We start from the raw sequence: 24,652 nt of genomic DNA, 5'->3' as shown, positions 1-24,652 counted from the left end.
CTTGAGGTTGATGGCCATTAAGCCAGTTTGCATTGTTTGCAGTAGTTGATCATCTCTAGATACATTGTCTCCATGGTCTATCACCGGGGTGACGGAAGGTGGGGGAGTAGTTGATGTTGAAGGTCTTGGGCCAGTGAAAGAGTCCATTGGGCTCTTCTCCCTGTTGGCCCCTTCTGTCATGGTTCCTGCTCCACCGACCTCAGATGTTGTTTCCTCTGTAGAGTTTTCCTTTAGTGCGTGTTGTTATCTGCTATGTATTGTTGGTTGGAGTGCTCTCTCAGGTGTCCGATTCTCATTCAATGAATGGTAGGGTTGTCTCCTGTTTGCATCAATTGTGTGGTTGTATGCTAGGGTATGTGCAGTCACGGGTAGCCGAGTGCGGTCTTAGGATGGGTTCCGCTCAATAACGTACTTTCATGGGCTCCCCAATGTTCTGTTCTTGGGTTGGCCGTCTTTTGTCTGCTCTTTCGCAGTGGCGGGAATCGTGACTCAATGTTACTCTGGTCGTTCTATTAGCATTGAGGGATGTCCACAGGGTTGATGGACTTTCTTTGGAGTGCACCACAGGCCTCAGGTAACATCCAGGTGCCCACCCGCAGCTCCGGCATCGGATATGGTTTATAACAGATATTTGTTAGTTCTGTCCCCTCTGGGGTTTATGCAGCTTACGTGTGGCACCAATCTTGTATTCACAGTGAGCTGCGTCAGTGCACCCTAGTGTGTCTCGGGCACAAGCCACTGCGACAACTTCATCTCCCTTCCTGCGTAAGTTTCATGTTGTGTCTCACCAAGGAGTGATGTGCTTTCCTGCTCCAGTTTATTTTGGATATATCCCATGTGTGCACTACTGGGTGGAGGGACACCGGTTTGTTCAGTGTATTTCGCCCGTGTCTCATTCAGTCAAGAGACCTGGCGGGCAGATGGGGCATTGATCGGCTCCAACTGGCCGTGTGATCAGCCGCTCGTTGATACAAAGTCACTTAATGCGTTGTAATTGTTGATTTCCTGAGTATACGCAGAAGAGCTGTGACCCCACCATGTGCAAGGCTTACCCCGTTTATAGGCGCTACTGCTGGATGTATTTGGTGGCCCGAATAGCTGTAGGCTGTTTTCAGCAGGCCGTGTGGTTGGTTGGTCGTTGCTCTGGGGCCTCTGCAGTTGCTGTAGGGTCTATTCTCGAGGTGATGGTGGCTTGCCAAGGTATTCAAAGCGCGGTCTACCTCGGTTAGGGTCTTGAGTGCTAGGGTTTATGCCAGGGATGATATCGGCTACTCCGGTGTCTAGAATGTGGCTTCCCTGAATTAGAGCTCTCCTGCAGTGAGTATATCTGCAGCAGGTTCCGCTCATCCGTCTTGAGCATCAGCAAGCTTCCCTCTGCTCTTTCACGCCTTGGGCCGGGGCAACTGCTGATGGGTGTGAGTTTCAGTTTAAGCGGCGGCTGTTCCCAGGTCGCAGCATACCAGATCAGAACACAGGCAGGAGATTATCCCTAGAGCCGCAGGAATACGCGCCTATGTCAACTGTACCTTATCAGGCTGGGGTAATCAAGGATGGATGGGTAATGGTGGTTCGCGCAGACTTACTGACATGCTTGTTCCATATTCGATGGGTTTTCCTTCAGCAAGCCATCCCAAGACAGCCCTGGGAGCCAGATGTCTGCAGTTTGTGGCCCCCTCCGTCTGATTGCTGTCTGATTGCCGGATCAGGTGTGTGCCGCAGGCGATCTGGCCCAGTTCCCAGCACCTTTGTTTCTCGAGTTCTATCCTGCTGTATTCGGGCCAACCGCCATCCTCTGCATGACTTAGGGCTGATCGTATGAAGGGGCCTGGCCCCAGGTGCAGATCCGGTTAAGTGGGGCCGCAACGGGCACGGTGCAACTTTCCCTCTCTGATGTTTTGGTGCAGGCTGTGCCCAGCCCAGGACCTGCGGGATTAAGGCTCGGTCGCAGTCCACCGTCCCAAGCCCGGTTCAGTTCAGCACCTCTGTTCCAGGGTCGTTGATGCATGGTCTGGTTCTCCTCACAGAGGTGGATGGGGTCTGCTAGCTGTGTTTATCTGTATATGCAGCCTCATTTGCCTCGCTCATTTCTCTTCTGGCTGTGTGCAGATTTCGGCTGGAGCCAGCCCCTCCATCACTCTTATCCCCGGCTTGCTGTCTCAGCGACTTCGTATCAACGAGCGGCTGATCACACGGCCAGTTGGAGCCGATCAATGCCCCATCTGCCCGCCAGGTCTCTTGACTGAATGAGACACGGGCGAAATACACTGAACAAACCGGTGTCCCACCACCCAGTAGTGCACACATGGGATATATCCAAAATAAACTGGAGCAGGAAAGCACATCACTCCTTGGTGAGACACAACATGAAAACTTACGCAGGAAGGGAGATGGATTTGTCGCAGTGGCTTGTGCCCGGGACACACTAGGGTGCACTGACGCACCCTTCTAGTGATGGCCGAAGCGCTTGTTACAGCTTGCCGTTTGTCACAATTCCAGAGGCAGTGGGGTGAGTGCTCGACTTTCTCCCAAACCATGCAAGCTTTGTGGATTCAAGTATTTCAGTCCGGAAGCGATTTATTTTGTTTCAGGATTAATGGTGGTACAGAGCTCTACATGTTGGATGCTCAACAGCTCTCCCCGAACGTATACCTTTCTAACACAACATTTACCTGTTTACCATACTGTGCCTCCAATCTCCTCATTGCCTCGCCATGCAAACCGTCGCCATCCCCAATTGCACCATTCCCATCCGCCACTTGAACATCCAGCAGTTTTTTAATTACTCTTACCCCCTGGCCCCCACACAACACATGAGAGTAGAATATTTCATTTCATCAGAAAATCTCTCGAATCCAGATGCTACGAAATAGAATTTGCAAAGATGTTTCCAAGCCTCCCATGGTTCTGGTGGTTCCCCGGCCAGGGCTAAACATTTCGGGGGTGGCTCTAAATTCTGCATTACGTTGGTACAGAAAATAACAAGGAAGATAATAATGTGCCCACCCGCACCCATGTGAATATAGTATACACAAGTTAAAGAAGTGCACACGTACACAATTTTACTAGAATAGAATATAATACACAACACTCATGTATAGTTCCTTATGAATGCAAAGTCCCACCTGATAGACACGTTCCACTGGCCATTGGAAAAAACTAGTTCAGAGAACCTGTCTTCAAAATTCCCTTTATATGAGGTGGTACCCAGCACACTTAATAACTTGGTGTAGTGCCTTCTCAATGCCATCCAAATGTTCTCTAAATTGTGCGCACCACAACAAACCCCACAAAGGTGTTCACTCAGATGGAACATGGAGGGTAAAGAGAATAATAAAATGTGCAGAGCAAATAAAAGTGCAGTTTACCAGTACTGCTAATAAATGACCATCAATATTAATTAACTGGGAAACTAACTACACTTTCGCATAACCTGACATCGTTTGTATGAATTGTTTTCTGACACACTGGACACATTAATTATAATATTTTCTAAAAATAAAATGCATACTGAATGCAAATGATAAGTCCCCACAATACGGCCGAGCTATAAAAGTCTCTTTTGTAATTCCAATATGTCGCCTCACAAATAGGAACCACTGGTAGATCCTGATACCGCCTGGATGAGGAATGAGCAGTCTTTGGTTCCGTAATGTGCCTTAGATAGGAATCACTTGATGGCTGCTCCGACCCCCTCCGTAAAACAACCATGCAGCAATGAACTGTGCTGCAACTTCCTTCTTGACTCCCGAGCCCAGACCTGGACTCTGGTGGGAGGCTTGAGGTAGTGCGCACCCCACAAAGTATGCTCCCAGGCTTTGGAATGGGAGGCCCTGACTCATTGACCCATCTGTGGTAGTAGGAAGCCACCACTGTATCCTTCAACAGAGAGAGTCCCACCACCACGCTGCCCTCGAGTCCCGACCTGGACCCTTAATGGAGGGCCATCTATGGGCACAAGACCGCCCACAGCCAGCAGCCGATTTGTGTGAGGCACCCGGGCCAACAGCACATTTCTCCCACACGGCGCTGCCAAGGCCTGCAATTGCCCCTCCTTCCAAGCCCCAACCCAGGCACTGGTGTAAAGAGGCCTGCACAGAGGGGGTAGGAGGAGCCCAACGACTCCCAAACTCCCGCCAACCAAGCAGCCCAGCTGCCCCTGGATGGCCGCCTACCCAACCCTGTCCTGGGCTCTAACGAGGGAAGCCCACACAGCACCTCACTGGCGAATATCCAACCCTGCGGCCGACGTTGCAGGTGTCCATTACAGGCTCACCCGGCGTTCAATAGACTGCAACCACAGAGGCAGGCCAGAACGGGGAGCTAACCGCGACAAAGGCTCTGACTGAAAGCTGGTCGCTGCTGTCAGCACCGCAACTTGGTGACACTGCCATAGTTGATGGGGCACCAGCACCTAACACCAGGCCCAGACCCCTTAATCCCCTTCGCCAATACCGAAGCCGCACTGGAGTCAGCTGAATGCCGCAATGTGGTCTTTCTTCCTTGATCTCCCTCGTTGCCAATAAGATGTGCTATAACAGATGATCAAACACAGAGTTTAAGGTAAGCAACAGAAGCTTTATTAATGTAAAATACCCCTGCGGGTCCTGTCACCAAAAAAGCCAGAGGATAATGAATGACCATTGGCCCCAACTGTCAACTGATACTAGTGATGCATACGCAATGGCATTCACTGTGGAACGCTGAAGTGCCATTGCGTGCGTGCCATGTACAGCAGATACAACAGAAGGACATACAATTTTCAAGAAAGCGCAAGCGCCACCACCCCCGAAGTCCAACAGGAAACGTGTAGCTGAATGTCTTCTTGGCAACTATTGGTAACGGGAAAGTAGTTGAGGCCTTCTCTATAACCTGCATTAGTACCCGGCGGGGAGGTGCCACCCCATAAGTACCCCGGTCTTACTGCATGGGGTACTAATAGCAATAAGCCCCTCGCATGGGGTGCATTGCCACTTCAGGTAATGGCCTGGGGCCTGCGTTAAGGCCCTCACATGTAACTCTGGGCCCCGGTGAATTACCTGAATATGTACATGGCCTATTGCTTAATACATTTACTAAAATTGCCAATAGTTTGTCTATCCGGTTTAAGGTTTTTGTAAAAAAAGAACCACACAGATATCTGCCCAAGTGTCTTGTTCATTGTAAACAACAAGATTTCCTTCAATACCTTTGCAAAGAAATGACTTCTGCCCCACAGGAGAACGAGGATTAGCAGTGGCTAAACCTCCCACTTAGCCCCCGCACTTCTACAAAACCAGAGTGATTCCAATCATTAAGTGAAACAGACACAGACAAGAAATATAACCCCTTCGCCTTTTGTTGTAACGTGAGCTGAGGGGAGGTGATATCTTAAGAGGGGGTGTAAAAGTGAAACGGTAGCAACACAAATAGCAAAACTACAACAGTCCAAAACAAAGGAATGTCCAATCAACGTCTATAAAATGTATGCACTTTAATTAAACAAACCAATGTACAACTAGATAGTAGAAACACTATCAAAAACCCATCCCTTTAAAGGAAGACAGTGAAATGAAGAATGTAAAGATGCAAGCACTTGGGATACAGGGAGGAACAAGGCAATAAAGTCCCACAATATTCAAAAAGGATATGCTTCTTGGTGATAAAGATGTAAAAGTGAGCTTAGCCATCCTCTAGGCTTCCAGAAGCTGAACAGGGGGGCTGGGACTTTCTAACAGTACCATAATCAGTAGTTGGCGGTTGGACGGCATTGAAGCAGCTTCGAAATGTTGTGCAAGGGGGCCAATCCAGATTTGGATGCAATAAATCATGATAATCCAGATGGGGAGTTGAGTCAGTTTCGAGGTGAGGATCATTATGGTTCGATGCAGCGCTCTAACAAACTGGGTCGATAAGGCTACTAGTGTTGGTTCGATGTTTTATCACGGGTTGAAGATGAAGATGCTGGTGACATAAGCCACTTGAGCAAGACGCAGTGGTTCAAAGTGTTTTTCTGCAAGTGGAAATTCTTCACAACCTTTTAATTTGTGAAAGGTTGCTCTAGCGCCGTCAGCTTCCACCATTACTAGCCTAGTTGGTCGCACAGAGGGATGGTAGCAGGAAGCTACGCTCTTTCAAAAAGGAGGATGAGCGTTTCCCCAATGATGAAATATGAACAGTTTCCACATTAGCGGTGAGACACGGTCAACATGTACTTAGTTTAAATGGAACTTAGCTTCAAACAGATTTGTAATCCATTGCTCTATGTCCAACATATGGCTCGCGGGCCACAATGCAGTCCTCCAAGCCATTTCATGTGGCCCGTGAGGCTCAAGAGCACAGACAAAGCAAAGCCCCAAATCGCTGCTCTGTGCAGTGGAAAAGAAAAAAGAATTGTCCACGTGCGCAAATTGTAACTTCCTCTGGTGACCCCATGCAAGGGGTCACCAGAGGAAGTTACAGTCCTCAGCCACAACCCGGTTTATTTATTTATGAAATGTTTGTCAGATTCGTGGACTCGGCTTATTTATTTATTTATGCAATGTTTGTCGGATAGCTGTATCTGACAAACATTGCATAAATAAATAAATTAACCGGGTCGTGGCTGAGGACTGGTTTGTGGCTGAGGATTGTAACTTCCTCCGGTGAGCCATTGCAAGGGGCCCCCAGAGGAAGTTACAGTCATCAGCCTCAAAAACTGCCCTATTCACCCTCTTGGCTAATTGTGACTTCCTTTCAGACATAACTCTTTTTTGTGATGTCTGCCATTGTTACTGCTCACTTTTTTCTACTCCTGATTCTGTTCCCTGATGCTAGCCAAACTACATATAGCACTCCCCAATCCCTCCCTGCCACTTGCCCCGCCAGAACCATTCTGCCGAACCCATTACTACTCTTCATGCTACCTTATGAAGCCTCACTGATGGTTCAACATTCTGCTCTGCACCATGCATTGCTCTTGCCACCACTGCACCGCACCATTCCTTGCTGTTTCTTTCTTCTCAACCCAGTTAATTCATTTATTTATTTCTGAAATGTTTGTCGGATACCTGTATACGACAAAAATTCCATAAATAAATAAATTAATTGGGTCGTGGCTGAGGACCGGGTCATGGCTTCCGGGAGGGCTGGGTCAGGGCCTGTCTTCTCATCCTTGCTTTGTGAGGCTTCCAGAACAGGCCCAACCCCTGCCCTATTGCTTGCAACTCATACTTACCTGGCAAGTGAGAATCTGTGATCAGAAAGGCAGATCTCCCAGGGTGAGGCTCATCCATTGCACATCGGATGTGCTGACCCCTGAAATTTCCCCAAATGCGGGATACTCGACTGCATATTTCTGGTAGTGGGGGACTGCGTTTGCGCTTTCCCCTGATCTTTGGTTTCAAATGATAGAATAAAAAAAATGACTTGTCAGCCTGCTGGCGGGTGTTGCTGCTCCAGGCCTAACTGTCCTGCACTGTGGAGCCGTGGCCTACAGATGGCATGCCTCATGCAAAGCCCTCTGCCCGAAAGGGATTGACTTTGCGGGGTGCTAGCCTTGTCGAGTCCCCTTGGCCTCGGCCCGGCGAGCAGTCTGACGGTGTTTGGGAGGGTTCCATGTGATTTCATCGCCTGCAGTTTCATCGCGGGGTTTTTTACAGCGGATTTTGTTTGGGGGGTTAGCCCTACAAACCCCCATCCCCTTTATTTATTTTTATATCCCGTACACCCACACCGAATTTATATAATTTTTTAACCCCCCCAAAAAATGAGATGATTTCTTTCGAAAAAAAATCCGCTGCAAAAAACCCAGCGAAAAAACTGCAGGTGATGAAATTACGTCGTACCCAGGGCTGGACTGGGAACTAAAAGAGGCCCTGGAAATAATTACTGAGGACCAAAAGAGGCCCTGGAAATAATGTTCAAAGTGGCCCCATATGACACATTTTCAGCAAGCCCAATGCTTTTCCTATGAGAAAATGTGGAAATACCACACAAAAGAGGCGAAGGGTGCAGAGGCCCACCGGGAAATCTCCAGAGTTCCCTATAGGCGAGTCCACCCCTGGTCGTACCGTTTGGGAGTGTGCATGAGGGGCTTAGGGTGTCAATGCCCTGCTCCCAAAGGCCTTGGCCGTGGTGAGTGGCCCTCTTTTGGGAAGGCGTGAAGGGCTTAGGGTGCAATGCCCTGCTCCCAAAGGCCTTGGCCATGGTGGGTGGCCCTCTTTCTCACCAGGTTTGCTTTGTGCCCACATGCATTGATTTCTGCTTCTCTTTCCACCAGCAGGCACCCAGGATGATACTGACTTTGCCAGAAAAGGAACAATTCTGCAAGCAAGTGCAGCAACACAGGGCCCTGCTGGCCTCTGACCTCTGATCCTGGGCAAAGGGGTGGAGAGGAGGAGAAGAAGAGAAAGAGAAAAGAGGAGTAGAAGAAGAAGAAAGGGGGGAAAAAGAGAAGAAAAAAACAAAAGTCATGACCAGCATCAGAAGGCCTTCCTTCCCTCCCTTTCTTGGCCCGTCAAATGGGCAGGTGGCTGCCAGCACCAGATGAAAATCTCGCTGGAAACAGAGCATTGTGAGAAAGCCCTTCTGCACAATGCCACCCTGTGTCTCCAGTGCCACACACGAGGGGCCAGCCGTGCTCGTCTTGAACCAACTCATACTTACCTGGCAGGGGAGACACCATGATCACTAAGGTGGTTCTCCCAGGGTGAGGCTCATCCATTGCACACCGGATGTGCTGACCCCTGCGATGTGCCCAAATGCAGGATACCCTACTGCATTATTTCTGGTAGTGAGGGACTGCGTTCACGCTTTCCCCTGATATATTGCTGAAAGAAAGAAAAGGTGCACTAAGTCTGCTAGGTTGGTTGCACAAAGAGCCCCTGGTCTAGTGTCAGAATTTATTTTGCTGCAGTCAAGAGGGCCAGCTCTGAGATGATCGGGCGCACCGAGGCCTCATTTATTGGTGAAAGAAAGAAAAAGTAAAGTGCGCAAGTAGGTTGGTTGCACACAGAGCCCCTGCTCTTGTAGCAGAATGTATTTTGCTGCAGTTACGAGGAGGGCCAGCTCTGAGCAACTCGGGCCCACAGGCCTGATTTACTGGTGATTTCACTAAGTGAGCTGGGCATTCATCAGCCCACAGAAGTTCCCTAGAATCGTGGGCTGTGATTGGCCTGTGGAACGTCTGCAAGACAGCCAGAGGTTCTGATTGCAATGTCAGTGCGTGCCCATGCGCTGCACTGCCAATGCATACCCATGCGCTGCAATGCCAATACAAGCCCACGGGATTCACTGCCATTGCATGCCCACACGCTGTATCTGCTACTCAACTCATCCTGTACCCCTGCTATTACTCCCAATCCTCGTTTGATGTCTCCTTTCTGTTCCTCTACTTCAGCTCGTACTCCCAGACCTCCTGTTCCTACCCTCCTTCATCCTCCACCTCCTTCTGTTCCTCATCTCCTCTTTTCACCTCACATTTTGCCCCAACTTTCTCCTCCTCTTCTCTTCCTATCTGCTCCACATCACAGCCTCCACCCTCATCTCCTCTACCAGTCTCTCCTTTCTTCAACTATCACTCCTACTCGTTCTCGAAACTCCTGCACCTCTGCTTTTCCTGTGTCAGGTTTTACACTCCAATGTCCCCTTCTCCTGGAAAGGTCATTCATTGAGGGTCTGCAAGTGAGTCTCGTATTTGTTTCTGGCCAGGATTGACATATATCACATGGCTTGTTAACCTCATGTGTTACTATTGCACAAACAAGAACTTCCTGTATTATATAGGATGGTCACCGAAGGCCTGGTTCACCATCTTGCATTGTTCTGAAAGAGGAGGCATGCACACAGGACTCCACACTGGTTACCGAAGGACACTACAGCTTGCTGGGTAGCTTCCCTGCAGACTACCTTCATTTGTGCGGTACCAGTAGCTTCCCTGCAGCTGGTAATTGCAAACTGTAACTTCCTCCGGTGACCCCATTCAAGGGATCACAATAAATAGTTACAGTCCTCAGCCACTACCCGGGCCTCAGCCACGACCCGGCAGCATCAATCATTAACACAGAAGTAATTAATGTGTATTACAGAGATAAGCTGGCATATGTATTGGGCACACTGCACATGCTCAGGCAGCATCAATCATGCTTTGTACAGGACAATGCTGGCCTAAATTGGTAACAACCAGCATAGACATGTTGCTACAGGGGCATATTTTGGGCACAACCAGCATGACAATGTGTTACATCAGTGACAGTGCTGTCTTACACTGTGGACACATTGATCATTAAAATGTGTTTTATATGTTCTTGTCTGCTGTTGGTGACATGGAATTTTCATGTTCCCCTTTAGAACTGATTGTAAACTTATGGCTTTTTGGTCACTTTTTCTGCTGTAAAATGCACCATTTCAACCCCATATTTGAAAAGAAATTCTTGGGGGGGCTGCCCAAACCCTCCCTAGATCCTTATAGCTCCCTTGCTATGCTCGGGCACCCCCACTATTTCAGAGAAATATTAACACATACAAAATGAAAGAAATCACAAGCAATAAACCTTTGATCACTGCCCCTGACATCAAAAGATATCTCTGGGACTGCATGGCTATCACTGCCTGTGATGCTATTGTGTCAAAGGTCACACAATATCGCTTTTTAATATACTGCTTTGGGTGAAGTTGTTGACTTTTGGCTCGCTGGCCCACTGGGTGACAAAAAGTTATTGCTTTGGCCCCACATTGAAAAGAAATTGGACAAGCCTGCTCTAGAGCTTCCTTTTTCTCTAGCGTAACTTCAGACATTTTGACACAGTGTAAATATTGAACTTATTCTTGTGATTCTAAATGATATGCCACATTGGAGATTAGGTTTTCCATCTCCTTCTTGATACAGTGTTGTGCCCCATTTGTCTTTTAGATAGCGAATACAAGCTTTACGATGTGTGATATGAATGCAGTGCCGTAAGAGGCCGTGAGTTGTATTGCTCTACTTGTGAAAGGTTATTTTTGATCTTAGGAGGCCGTATTCATTGTTTGAACATTATTGTGACTGCCCCCACCCCCTACTGCTTTTTGAATTTATATGGGAATTTGTAGAGCCCACATACACCTAAGGGTCTCTTGACAGTGTGACAAAAAATTGAAAGACCAGTGAAAATGGCTGCGAGTCACCGCGAACCTGGGTCTTCTAACGGTCCTCACACTAAGTCCCATCCAGGGGAGTTGCTAGGTCTGGAAAAGACCCGGGGCTAAGCTGATGTCAGAACTTTTGGGACTGTGGGCTAGCTAGTCTTTTGGCTGTAGCTCCTGAGATTCTATCCGGGGCTACAACCAAAAGATCAGGGGCTATAGCCCCCCCTAGCAACACCCCTGGTCCCATCTCATTCTAATGTCAGATATAAGGCAGAAAGAATGATCGTAGATGCAAAAAGGATAGATGCAATGTGCAGAAAGTGGGAGAGAAGGAGTTGCAAAAAACCCTTACGGCCACTACAACCGCAAGTATATGGGGCATGAAGGGCACAGTAACAGCATTTTAAGAGATACTAATCCCACAATGAATGACCACTGGGTTTTCAACTTTTGTCTCATTTTCCTCTATTCCACTTAGCTATGACCCCATTTTTGGCATGCAATGCCATCTTGACCCGAGTCGCCGACTGTAATCCCATGCAAACACTCTCCCATCTTAAACAGCTTCAGTCGGCACACATGGTTTATCTTTTCAGCTTCTGACTTTGCTCACGGCGATGCTGAATGAAACACTCCAAGCACACACACCTCATTATTTCCTTTGTCAACCAAAACGTCCCTTCTCCTTGGACTTTAAGAGATTGCAGAGCCCGTAGAAGTCGACTGAAGCCATTTCAATAAATGTGCTCAACAATGGCGCATCACCAGCTCCACCAGTGGCAACAGTATCTACCCCTTGTCCCGCTCTGTCTTTCTTGGTCTGCTGGCCTCTCCACATTCACCACTGGTTACTGCCAGTGCATAATAAATAAAACAAAACTCAGGTGGGAAGCAGGGATATTAGCTGCAGTGGGTTTGGAAAAGCAGGCAGACCTTGCAGAATTCAGCCTCTGAAGACTGCCACCACAAGGTCGGTCAGTTGTTCCCACAACTACTTCCGGTCCTTTTTGGGGTTTTTCTCCCACACCACTGCTCTGCTGCATTGCCCTCTTTGCACCTCCCTCTTCCCCCTCCACTTACCTGCTGCGGTTCCTGCTGTCTTCCCTGTCGGCCTGCAGGCTACATACGCACAAGCCCAACATACTGCACGTTGCGCTTCTGTATGCAACCTTTTGCGCATCGGGCTTCAGGCTTCGTGACCTGCAGAACACGAATGTATTAGCCATGCGCTTGATGCACTGGGTGGTAGATTGGTCCATATTTTCACAATACTACTGGATGCATGCTTGAGGTCTTAGGGTGCTTGCACTAATAACACACCTAAAGGAAGCAACAAAGGACTAAGAACGGCAATGGAACCAAAGCAATTGGGATTGGGAGCCCCAGCATTTCAGCCTTTTTCCAAGGCAAAACCTTACCTTAAGGATGTGCTCAAGCTGCTTTTCCAACTATGGCTGCATTTTGAGATCCTTCCTCCACTGTTCATGCTGTGAACTTCCTGCCCAAGACCATGTTGCAGACCCGTGGGACAGTCTCACTGATCTATGATACAGGGGGGACTGTTATTTAGGTGCATGGGACTCAGGACACATTGGGGGTGCTTGCGTGGGGGGTAGCTCAAATTGTTTCTCGTTCATTGAGCTCATGTGATCCGAAAGCAGCTGTTCCTCCCCCTTAATTTCGCTTTCAGGAAATTGTACCCCAGTGCCTGGATCGCACGCAAGACACAATACCGGTTGTCAGAAAACCATATGCAGACATCAAGACTTACTACAACTTAATTCAGATACTTAAACTGGGGGACACAGTGAGGGAGAACCAGCCACTCGATCAAGGATACACTTTCACCCAACACGTGGAAAAACAATACTGCAGAGTAGATTGGATGCCTCACTTCACAGATGATTCTGCAGAGTCATTCGAGATTCTGCCCCATTACAAACCCCACAAATTCACCCTATAAATTAGAAATCACAGCGGATGGAGCTATGAGACAAGGACACCGAATAGGTTTCTATTAAATCTAATCCTATGGAAAAGCTTAAAGTGGAAATAGAAACTTACTTTAGCTTTTATGTGGACTCAACTACCCTGATGGTATGGGATGACTTCAAGTCAACCATTAGAGGTGTTGTAAATTCAGACATAATTCGCTAGAGTTGTAAGAAATCAGACCCTCGTACTCAAGATCTAGACTCGAGGCAGTGTACTTAAAAAAGCCCAGAGAAATTGTATTGAGAGAGCTAAAAGTACCACAGGCAGAGTACAAACCCTCAAGTAAAAAGAAAATGTCTCTGAGTACAAGTATCAAATGTACAGGATATGAAATGCAAGATAAATCCAACATGCTGCATGAACCACAGGCAAAGTAAAAAACAACAAAGATTAGGGTCAAAACTATACAACACATTTCAAAAGATTTGTATTTAATGTTTTACACAGAAGAGGTTCTAACACAACATTATACCAGCTATTACCTTAAAGACATAGGCACTCATTACCAGTTTGCCGGTACCCTGGTGGTAAATCCACCAGGATGCCACCAAACTGTATTACCATTATCGGCACTCGGTCCAGTGGAATGTCCAACGGATTACAAGTGCCGGCTGATGGTGTAACTCCCCATTTCATAGAGTCCCATTGGAGTCCATGGGGGAGTTTGCTGGTATTACAGGTGCTGGTATTACCGGCACCTGTAATAGTAGTGATTTTTGCCGGTATGCTGGTGGAATTCCTACACCCCACTGGCAAACTCGTAGTTGGCCGATGCAGTAACGTGCCGGTATACGTAATTACCAGCACGGTATTACTGCACCAGCCGACCCATAGTACTGAAACAACTTCCAGGGAAAACATCTGAAACAGTGGAAACTACACCCACTTTGGTGGAGATGACAAAAATGATAAAAGCCCTTGCAAGTGACAAAGCAGCTAGTCCCGTTAGTATACCTGCAGCATCTGCAACCTTTGGCTCTACCAATGTTTTGGACTGCATGTCCCATGATCCCTCATCATTGACTGTGATGGCTAGAGTTGATGGGAGTTGTAGTCCAAAACATCAGGGGGGCCAAAGGTTGCAGACCCCTGCTAAAAATATTTAATATACAACTAGCCCTGCTTTTTCTACTTCTGTACAAACTCATGGGACTTCAGAAACTCCTTTTGCCCTTCATTTCTATTTAATCACACTGTGCAAACTGGAGAAAACTCCCTTGTCCTGGTTACTAGCAAACACTGTGATTATCCCAAGAAAAACAAGTCCACAGACGATGCTGACATGCACCTGCCAATATAATTTCTGAATTCAGAACATAAAATCTTCTAGAAACGTTTGGCAAGCATACTAAACAACCCCATTAATAACATTTGTAATCTTTACAACATGGGTTTCTATTGGGCAGGGGTGCACACTGAACCCATCGACAGTGTGGTAGCCAGGCTGGATGTGGCCGTAGTCAATGGAAAAGTACTATACATGTTTCTGTTCGACACAGAAAAGGCCATCATTGGCTGCATTTCTTCAGGATTGGCTTATGGACATTATGGAAACTAATGGATAGAGCAGGAAAAGTCCGGGGTAGTATAGTATGGGTAAAATAATTTTGCGGGAATATAGCAGAGCTAGAATGTGCATTAGCAGTAGTGATTCTGGCGCAAATTAAATGTAGCCAAGCACCAGACATGGCCATCTACTGTTGCCCTTGATGTTCGCTCCATATGTGGAATCACTTTTTGCAAAGATGCTGACACGTGAGGAACTTTCACTGGTCAAAACAAAGGGACGTGTCTACAGTATCTGCTTCAGGCAGAAGATGGGGCAGTTCTGTATTTACCAGCAATCCCAAAACTGCTGCAGTAACTATCGTGCAACGCATTTAATGAATTCCGTAGAGGCTGCGGTGCAAGTTGCATGTAAACAAAAATGAAATACTGTCCTTCCCTAGCTCAGTCTTTAAATCAGCACAGAGTCGTTAATGTGATAGCTATCGCGGCATGATATTATCGAGCAATCAAAACGTGATCTTCAAAGTAAGTCATAAAATATTGTTAACCACCTTATTTTCGGGATGAAAATAAGGCAAACCAGCCCAATGTCGATAGTTAGTTGTTTCAGCATTGATAGGCCCTAAAGAGGTGTGCATTAGCCCCCAAAATGTCCAGAAATATTTACCCTTCCTAACTATGAATTCTTTGAGGAATGCAGAAATCTGTATGCTTTTAATCAGTAGTCATCCAACCACTACTTACTCAGAATGTAGTGACTAACACCTCATCAACAAAAGCACACCCACACCTCTGTGTCACTCGAGCAAAATCAACTGGACAAAAGGAGTCGAACCTTAAAATGTTGCTTCACACACTTAGCACAAACCCAAGCACCAAACTCTTATTATGCTCCAATCAAAGCATTCAAATGAAATGAGATTCATGAGCGACGTCAAACACTGACTGTGCCCTCGCCCATTCCACTGTCCCTGAATGCTAAAGATAATGCACATTAGTCACACATGACATCTGGTATCACCTCACCTGATGCACATCACAAGGACCACTCTACTCATGAGGGAATCCCTACCCACCGAAAACAGTACCCAAACGACTTGTATCACATGGTCCGTACCACTGCAAAGCCAGCGCCACCGTGCTCTCTATGCAAACCTCAATCATCGTGGTGAACACCGAAGAGATTCGTGGGCACTGCTCGCGCCAGCAGGATGGCACACAAGCTCAGCAAGTTCGACACGCACAGAATGCAGGCGTTCTTCACAGACAGTGGCTGCAAACTGAGATGCTGGCTCAATAAAGGCCATGTTCAATGCCTCCTGCACGTGACGAGGTGCACCTGGGACATCACGTGGCCCGTCGCGCTGCCTGACTCGCTAGAAGCCACCCGCACCTCTGCTCCCTGCAACCCGGCAAAGCTGTTCCCCTCTCTGTGCCCCTCTGTATATCTGTTCTGTTGTTACCTCTGTAAAGCAATCTGTTATGTACCTGTATTGTTGTACACCTCTGTAAAGTGCTCAGTTGCTTCTCGATCAGCGTGCAATAAATACCAGGATAACAATAAACAATAAAAGAGGACTGCATCATATACAAAAAGTGAAACTTGCATTACAATTTAATGCAGCTGAATTTGCTCACTGCACAATGCTATTATGTAATAGGCTCACAGAATGGGAAGTCACAGAGATGCTCAAGGCACATTAATCATCATATGTTACCTTTCCACACTTCCCAGGGAATATCATTGCTGCCAAGGAGGCATTCTATGGCATTTCCAAGTTCCCCATCGTTATCTGTGCCTTGATGGCACATACTTATCCATCAGCACAACTGTTGCTGGGGCATTTCCCTACTAGAAGGTTAGAGGATACACCAGTCTGAACACACGGCTGGTATATGATTTACACCAATTATTCAACGCCTACTCCAAATGATTTTCAGGATCATGGTAGGATGCAAGCTTCTGGGAAACCAGTCCAATGTCAAGCACACGGGGTCATGCAGGAGAACTCTGGTGTGAGCAAAGTCCCCTCTGTCCAGTTTGGGTAACATCTGATATGCCTTGTGTGCTGGACCCCCTGCTGCAGATGATGGGTTCTCCTCCTCATTACCCAGGAGACATGCTTGCGGTCTAGGAACTTGTATCTTGCTATTCCCAAGCACACACACAGTAAATGGTGCCTGCTGTGCAGACAATAAGGTCTTCAAAACACGCGACGCCGAAAGACATCCCCTCTGTACAGGTACGCTTTTCCGTGTGGGCCATTTCTTGATTTTGTGCATTTCATTGTTATTTCCTGTCCTGCTATCCCACCTTCTCAACATTACTCTCAAACACCATATTTCTCTCACAAAATGTACTGAAGTTGCTCTCCACCTTATCTATGATCCATCTTCTTCCGGTGACAATGTCCTGTCCCCACATGGCATCATAACATTCCACTCCAATAGCTAGGTCCTCTAAATCTGGGGCCCACTGGTCTCCTTGGATCACAATGCTGCCTGGCCTGTCAGGTGTGGTGGGGACAGCAATGTTGGCACCACCAGCAGGAAACATGTTTATAGCCTTTGTCCCAGGTGAAGGGCCAGCATTATGACACACTCCTCTACCAGCCCCTACTTCTGCAGCCCCCATTCAAGCTGTAGCCCAGGAGTCCTGGCTAACTGACTCTCCAGTGCTGCTTGGCAGATCATCCATCCGAGGAATGGTTGCCATCCGTGACATTATTGCCATTATTATGAAGCAGCATGTACCTGTGGCCTCTAATTCTGTGTGGGCCAAATAGAAAGGTAGAATTGTAAAGGCCTGATTTAGCAGGCAAAGCACTGCAATACTTGACCAACAAGGAGCTCATTAGGTAGAAAGCAGTGGCATTGCAGAGGTTTCTGGGAGGCATTTAATATGTCCCTGTGTGACACATGCTATAGGCAGCTATAGGTAGCATGTAAAGTGCCACCAAGGGGGATATGGCCACTACTCCAGACATGCTCTGCAGTACCCGCACATGTTGATATATTAGGGAAATGAATAGGTACATCTACCTTGCTGATCATAGTGCATTGTATAATTATGTATGTAGTATGTGAAGGAATATATATGCTAAGATGGGTTTGGGCCACCAAAGCATGAACCTGATGATGGATAGTGTACTGTGTAAAGGATTTTAATGAGGTGTCACACTCCAGACCAGGACACTTGCCCTTAGCCTAGGATGTAGTGCTCAATAAGAATACTTTTTCTTTATTTCCTAGAATTCAGATTGAGCTGGCACCCAACCCGTCTCACAGCCCCTTTTACAAATACCCCAGGTCACAATGAACCTTAAACCAGGCCGGTTGGTGGGAATACAATATTTATTTATTTAAAATTCAAAGAAAATCACACAATTTTAATATTGGGCAGCGATCAACAATGGGGTGATAATTACAATGTAAACTCATGAAATACACTTGGTTGACCTTCTACTATAACATATGCAAATCACAGATGAATAGGAGCAATTTTACTGTTTGGATAGATAGCACCCGTGTTAAGATTCCCCCCTGCAATGCTCCCTCAAACCCATATTAAGCAAATATTTAGTGGATAAAAAGGAGCAGCAAGGAGTCAAGGATACAATGGAGCAAACAGAATTCAAATCCGACCTTCCCTCATGAGGGTTTGAAAACCTTTGCAATTGTGTAAACATGACACTCGGAATTGGAAATAATTAATTTAAGTGTGTGGGTGAATAAATCAGGTAAATATGAGTTATCACAGTATCAGGGATGTAATAACTCTAGCAACTACAAAGCAAGGTACCAACAATGGGCATACAATTAAAAAATCAACTTTGAAGTGACAACACAGTGCAGCTAGAATCACACGCACAGAATTTGCATTTGCTAAATTACACGGGTTTAAATGTCAAAAACGGTTTGAAAAATGGGTGAAATAGACAGCATCGGAATGTGGTTTTAAGGCTGGGTTATAGATGCACATCACAGGGATAGTAGGGAAGTGAAAGAGTAACTCTTGCTGAAGAACTGGATGAGATTTCAAGGTGAAAGGAAATTCGGTTTAAAAAATAAAAGCAGTTAAAAGAGAAAATCGGTTTAAAAAGGAAAGGACAAGTTTCACTTAAACTAGATTTAGTGGCTGGATGGGATTACTTAGAAGGTGGAACAAAGACAAGGTATCAAGTTGGGGGATACTATGTGTTGCTATGGGATGGGGTAATACTCACAATCAGCGATTGAGTTTGGGATTTTGGGACACCCGAGTTTCTGGACAGCAAGGCAATATTGGTCACTGGTCACAGCAAAGGGCTCTCTTCACAGAAAACAGCTGGGCAAAGGTCTGGTCCCGGCACAGCGGCATGCAGGTAGTGGGGCAAAAAGCCGGTCTGGTCATAGGATACTCTCAAAAAGGGTACCACAGCTTGTTCCCCTTCTCCCTGAGTTAGTGGGATTTTGTCATGGGGTTTAGTTCTGAAGGGTGGTTCCGCCTGGATAGGAAGGCTTGGATCAACTATCCCTTTCCTGGCAGTTGAGTCTGGAATCTCGCACAGTGAATATAATTGTCTGGATATGCAGGCGCTGGAAAATTCAGAAGAGAGTGTTCCTTGTCTCTGTGAGCTCCCACTTTTTATAAGGTGGGTGACATCACAGCATTTATTGTAGCAACTGCATTTTTTTTTCTGAATCAGAAGCAAGTCTGTTGAAATAAAACATCCCATTTATGTTTTCAAGCAAAATCCCCTTTACATTGATAGGCAAGGACAGGGTCTTATTCAACATTACACTTTTAAACAGAAATTTTTCTTGTTTGCAAAAGCAACCATTTTTACACATGGTTAATTCTGCTGGGATGTCACTTTCAAATGCGGCCTTCTTACATCCATTTTCTGAATCTATCCAAAGCCCCTGTCATGTTTCCAATCCACAAACATCTGTCAAAATAAAGATTCCTTGAAACTGACATATGCAAAGAGAAATAGGGTTTCTTTTGAAGAGTTTATCTGGGATAATTTGTAGCAAAAGTGTAGCATTTTCTTCCGTACGGCTGGGAGTAGTTTTTTCTGGCACAGCCTGTCATTCAGTGAGAAATACTATCTTTAGCTGGGGCACAACCTGAATATGGCTGGGCATAGCTGGGTCTCACTGGATCAGAACTGTGCATTGTCGTACAGATGAAAAAGGGCATCAGGGCGGCATCATTTTAAATGTAAAATATTTATTTTTTCAATGGGAAATTCTGAGCGAGCCGCAAAGTAGCACTGCTTTTCAACTCTCTTCTTTGGTGCACATCAGGAAACACACTGCCAGCCTTTCTTCGTGTGTTCCCTGTTCCATCTTGCCCCATATGTGCCTGGCGAAGACAGCCAAGACATTGTTTTGGTGACTGCAAAATGCAGTTTTAAGGCAAGGCGATAGTGCTCAACAGTGCCAGCACAGCCATTTTGCTGATAACTGCTGAAGTGCAAATTGGTGATGGAGGGTAATTCTGCTGAGTGGGTAAATGTACCCCACAAATTACCCACAACCCCACCATTGGTTCATTCATCTTCACACATCACCACATGATGTTCTACTGTTGCAATGTCATACAGGTCCCCACATTTGCATTGAGTTGACATGTGATCCTACAGAAAAATCGTACGAGACTTGCCCTGTTCATCAGTTTTAGTTGGTATGCTCTTTAGTTGGTGTTATGACCTTACAGGTGCTCCACGGTTAAGCTTCTTCTGGAATTCCTGCAGCGTGGTCTGCTTTCCTAAATTAGGCTTTTTGGCATCTCTGCATTGCTTCATTCATCAAATGTGAGTCTCAAAGTACGTTTTTTCTCAGCCTGGCCTCTCTGACCAGGTCCTGTCATGTGCGCAGTACATTGGGGGATTATGATAGTTTGCAGATGTTGCTAGGTGATGTCCTCAGAGCACATACACTGGGATGGTTCTGATGTTAATGGTCATCTCTCTTGGATATAGCTAGGATTTACAGGTGGAACTCATCAGTGACTAATTCCAGGCATTCCCACTGATATTTGGTTCCGTAGACTACATTGCTGACTGCCAGGTATTGGTGCTGGGCATTCAGTAATGCATCATTTTCATATTGTCTTGACCAGGAATGCATGACCAATCTGTTTTCTTCCAATGTTTCTTGGCTCATGAAGGTCCAGCAAGGTAGTGACAGGTGGTTTGCGGGGCAGGATCATCGGGAAGGTAAGGGATATGAGAATGATTCTATGTGACCCAGGTAGCATGCCTGTTGACCGGTCGTGGTTGTGGTAGGATGATGTTGTTGTGTGCAGAACACTAGACTGATTTGGCAGCCGATGGATCTGCTGTTGTATTGCCACTTTGCCAGCTGTTTTCAGATTAATACTTATTTGTAGATCAATGACGAGTGTGATCACTGCCCAGAGGAGCATGGTGCAGGAATTGTCTGGGATGGGAAAAGCATTCACAGAGGATGGTACAGCTCTTGTACCTGCTATTGAAATGGCTACCAGTGGTTACGTGGCTGCATTGATTGTCTTGCTGCCCATTCTCCTTCTCTGTCGGCTGCAGGTGTCCGTGTTATAAATGAAGCATGTCTGCCTTTTTATGTTTGTCTTTAGCACACTCATGGGTGGGAAGGGGTGTTTGTGAATATTATGTATGTAATCATGACCTTTGACTGGCATGTCAGTTGGTCAAATCAAAGGCAAACCTGGCAGTGTGTGAATGCCACACTGTTGGTGGATACCTGGAATTGCCTCCTATTTTGGCAATTGTGGATTGGGTGTCCATTTGGGCCTAAGAGATGGGCCATGGATTACTCCCTGCATGTGTAGGACAATTGCCCAAATATGGTGTTTTGTGAAAGGGTGTTTTACTTCCTAAAATATATATGTACTTTCGGGTAGGTGTCTAGGGCATGTGCCTTTTGTGTGCCGTGGGAGTTTTTCGCAATTGGTGCAGATAAAGTGTTCTTGTTTTTTAAAGTATTAGCAAAGATGATGTTTCTCTTTACTAAGTTTCAGTTTCATCAATCGGTCCTCATCATTTTGCCACGTTTCTTCTGCAAACTATGCATATATGTCCCTAATAGGTAATTGCCTGTTATGGTGGCTTCCTGAACCTTTTACTTTTTTATCGTGATGCTCACAACATTTTCTCCAGCAAGCCTGATCTAGGTTTCACTGGGAACACAACTCTTTAATGTTTTCTGCCTCTTTGGGATTTCCAATCGCCTTAACCCCTAAACAAGGGGTTATAGCGAAGTTACCCCTTAGTTACCCAGGCTTAGTGACCTCACCCAGATAGTGTGTTTTAGTTTTGGCTGGTGGCGGAGATCCCACATTAAGGGGTCATGGATGCATGGTGTGTGGCTGCATTTGATCAAACACGGATCCTTTCTTGCTCCTTTGGGAGTCTTAAAAGAACGACCCCTTCGTGTTTAAGGTTTAAACTAGGCAACTGCATGTTGATGCTCATTGTATTTGTGTGGTAAATGGAGAGACCAGGTAGGTCACTGTTGAATTGAATTCCAGCCAGTAGCCCACAAAGGGACTTTGGGTGGGTGTCACTGTGTGTACCTTGGGGTGGGAGGTCTCGAAGTCCTCTGGAATCCACATCGTTCTGCTTTACCTGGAATGAGTTCGGGTAGGTGTGACTATGATGACCATGGCTGATTGGTTGGTCACCAAAGGGTGTTTATGGTGTATGTGTGTGTAACTGGCTGTTGGGACACCCTAAACTCTGGGTCTAGAGAGACATGCGCTAACACCTTGTCAATCTTTAGAGAGACATGCGCTAACACCTTGTCAATCACTGGGTTTCAATCCCAAATCAGCTGTAAAGAAGACTAATCCAACAATGGCCAAACAGCTCTGCTGCTGCATAATGTGGACCCTTGGATTTTGGCACTCCTTTCCCTCAATTGGATGGGACCAGTCAGATATGTGACCTCAGCTTGTTTTTAGTGCTCACCTGAGGCTCCTAGGCAATGGCGTTATTATGTCCCAGAAGCTGGGGCACTCTTTTAGTCCAGAGGTCCAGCATAGCTGTTGCTGACTTCTTACTTTGCTGCCTATGCTCATTTTACAGGGCCATGGTTCTGTTCCTCTAATGTGAGTTACTCCAGTGGCTTCCCCTGCTTCCTTTGCTCCATGCCATAACCTGTGCCGACCTTTGGCAAATGGACTACATCTTTGAGGTCCATCACCCTCTCAAAGGTATTTTTTTTGCTCCTCCTGTGAGGAGGGGCTTCATTTGCAGACCCTTCATCTAAACCCGTAGCCTAAAATTGGGCTAATGTATTCAACTGAGAAATGTCTACATCCGGCTCAACCAATCACATTGCCGCTTTATACTAGAGAGAATTTCTGTTTATTCCGTTTATGGGGAGTTTTTTCTAAAGAGGCATGTGTGCCTCTCCAAAGATGCTGGTATTCGTTGTAAGACATTTGAACACTTATTTGAACGTGTTGGGAATACATCCTTTGAAAGAACCTGTTATTAAAACAGTACTTAACTGTAAATTGTAGTTATCATCTTATGCAGGCCTTTACATAAATAGTATCTTTTGATAAATATATTGTGTGTGCCTTCCCTTGTTGTGTGTCTATTAAGAGTGTTTGCTGTACATGGGAGAAATACCCTGCTCCTTTAATGAGTGTGCTTTTACTGTTCAGCCATGTTACCACCTGGAGACTCAGGGTAATCTGTGGAAACACACAGCAAACACAACGGTTGATATATCTGGCTCCTTGTCACTGCCTCAGCCAGTTGGCCGAATACGTGTTCGCAGAGAGTGCTACCAAACCATATGATCAGAGCCACACTGGGAACACCAACACCAAAGAGGGGGGAAGGAACCAAAAGGTTGGTGGGAAAAGTGAACACCAGCCAGATCACAATCATGACCTAACTAGATAAAAACTGTATATACCAGAATTGGTAAGCTACAGGCCTGGGTAACACCCTTCCCTCTGTCCCACTGATTGCCTTTAAGCTATTGGTGATCCTTACGTGAAGGAGTGGTCCAGGGGTCAGAGAAACCATCCTGAATGGCACGAGACTGCAGAAAAGCCAATAAAACTGAATCTTGGTGAATGGCTGTCGTGGTCCCAATTGTTAAGCGAGGAGATCCAGCGCATTACCGCCCCATCTCGCTTTTGGATGTCATCAGAAAATTCTTTTGGAAACTTTGCATTGGAAATATTTCAAACTTGGCTGAAAGGGGAAAACGATCTGACCCCTTTCAAACGGGCTTCGTCAAGAATGCAGGGACCACTCCGAATATATTAATGCTGAGCATGATAAAAGCAAAGGTTGTTCAAACGGGCCAACAAGTGCATATGGCTTTTATTGACCTGGTCCAAGACTTCGACCAGGTCAATAGACATTTACTATGGGAAAGGCTGGAACACCTAAACTGTCCTGAGTCAATACTAGCTCCAATTAAAGCACTCTATCGAGACACCTCGATGAAGTTACGGCTAAGTGGAGCGCAACTTCTGTCTGAATAAATTAAGACATCAAGGGGTGTTAAACAGGGCTGCCCCCTTGCGCCCGCATTGTATAATGCCTATATTGCTGATTATTCAAACACAGAGGATAAGGTGAGATGCTTCCCATTGAAGATGGGCAGGGAATCGGTATCGCGTCTCCTTTACGCAGATGACATTATTTTATTAGACCTTACAGCAGTCGGATTACAGAGGCAATTGTCCAATTTGGCAGACTACTTGAAGAAAAACAACCTTCAAATGAACACAGCAAAAACTAAGGTGATGACATGGGAAACCTAGGTCAGAACAAAACAAAAACAGAACTGGTTTGTAGAGAGCCAAAAATTGGAAAAAGTCAACACCTTTAAATAGTTACATTAAGCAATAATCCCAAGGAGAAACCGATGCAGGACGTGCTTTGGTCAAAAATGAAAGCTTTGACCACACAAGCGAAGATTATCGATAAAAAATATGGTAGATTTTCGCTCGTGCCAGCAATGACCTTCTACAAATCAAAAGTGGTCCCTGCAATATTATACAGAACTGAGGCCATGGCTTCCCTCCCGGATAACCTCTGGATTAAAC

The 24,652-nt window shown here is 46.2% G+C and overlaps 2 non-coding genes across 2 annotated transcripts; both read left to right on the top strand.

Moving 5' to 3' along the window:
* The first annotated feature begins 7,184 nt into the window (after positions 1-7,184).
* Positions 7,185-7,347, top strand: LOC138505289 (U1 spliceosomal RNA). Its single transcript, XR_011280104.1, has one exon. It is a non-coding gene; the product is annotated as a U1 spliceosomal RNA (small nuclear RNA).
* A 1,267-nt stretch (positions 7,348-8,614) lies between these two features.
* On the top strand, positions 8,615-8,778 carry LOC138505285 (U1 spliceosomal RNA). The gene has a single exon (XR_011280100.1). It is a non-coding gene; the product is annotated as a U1 spliceosomal RNA (small nuclear RNA).
* The last annotated feature ends 15,874 nt before the right edge of the window (positions 8,779-24,652 follow it).

Source organism: Ambystoma mexicanum, chromosome 11 (genome assembly GCF_040938575.1).
Source record: "Ambystoma mexicanum isolate Mex_15411 chromosome 11, UKY_AmexF1_1, whole genome shotgun sequence".
Taxonomy (NCBI): Eukaryota; Metazoa; Chordata; class Amphibia; order Caudata; family Ambystomatidae; genus Ambystoma; species Ambystoma mexicanum.
Note: the sequence above shows the minus strand (reverse complement) of the source record. Positions and strands in the feature narration are given on the sequence as shown.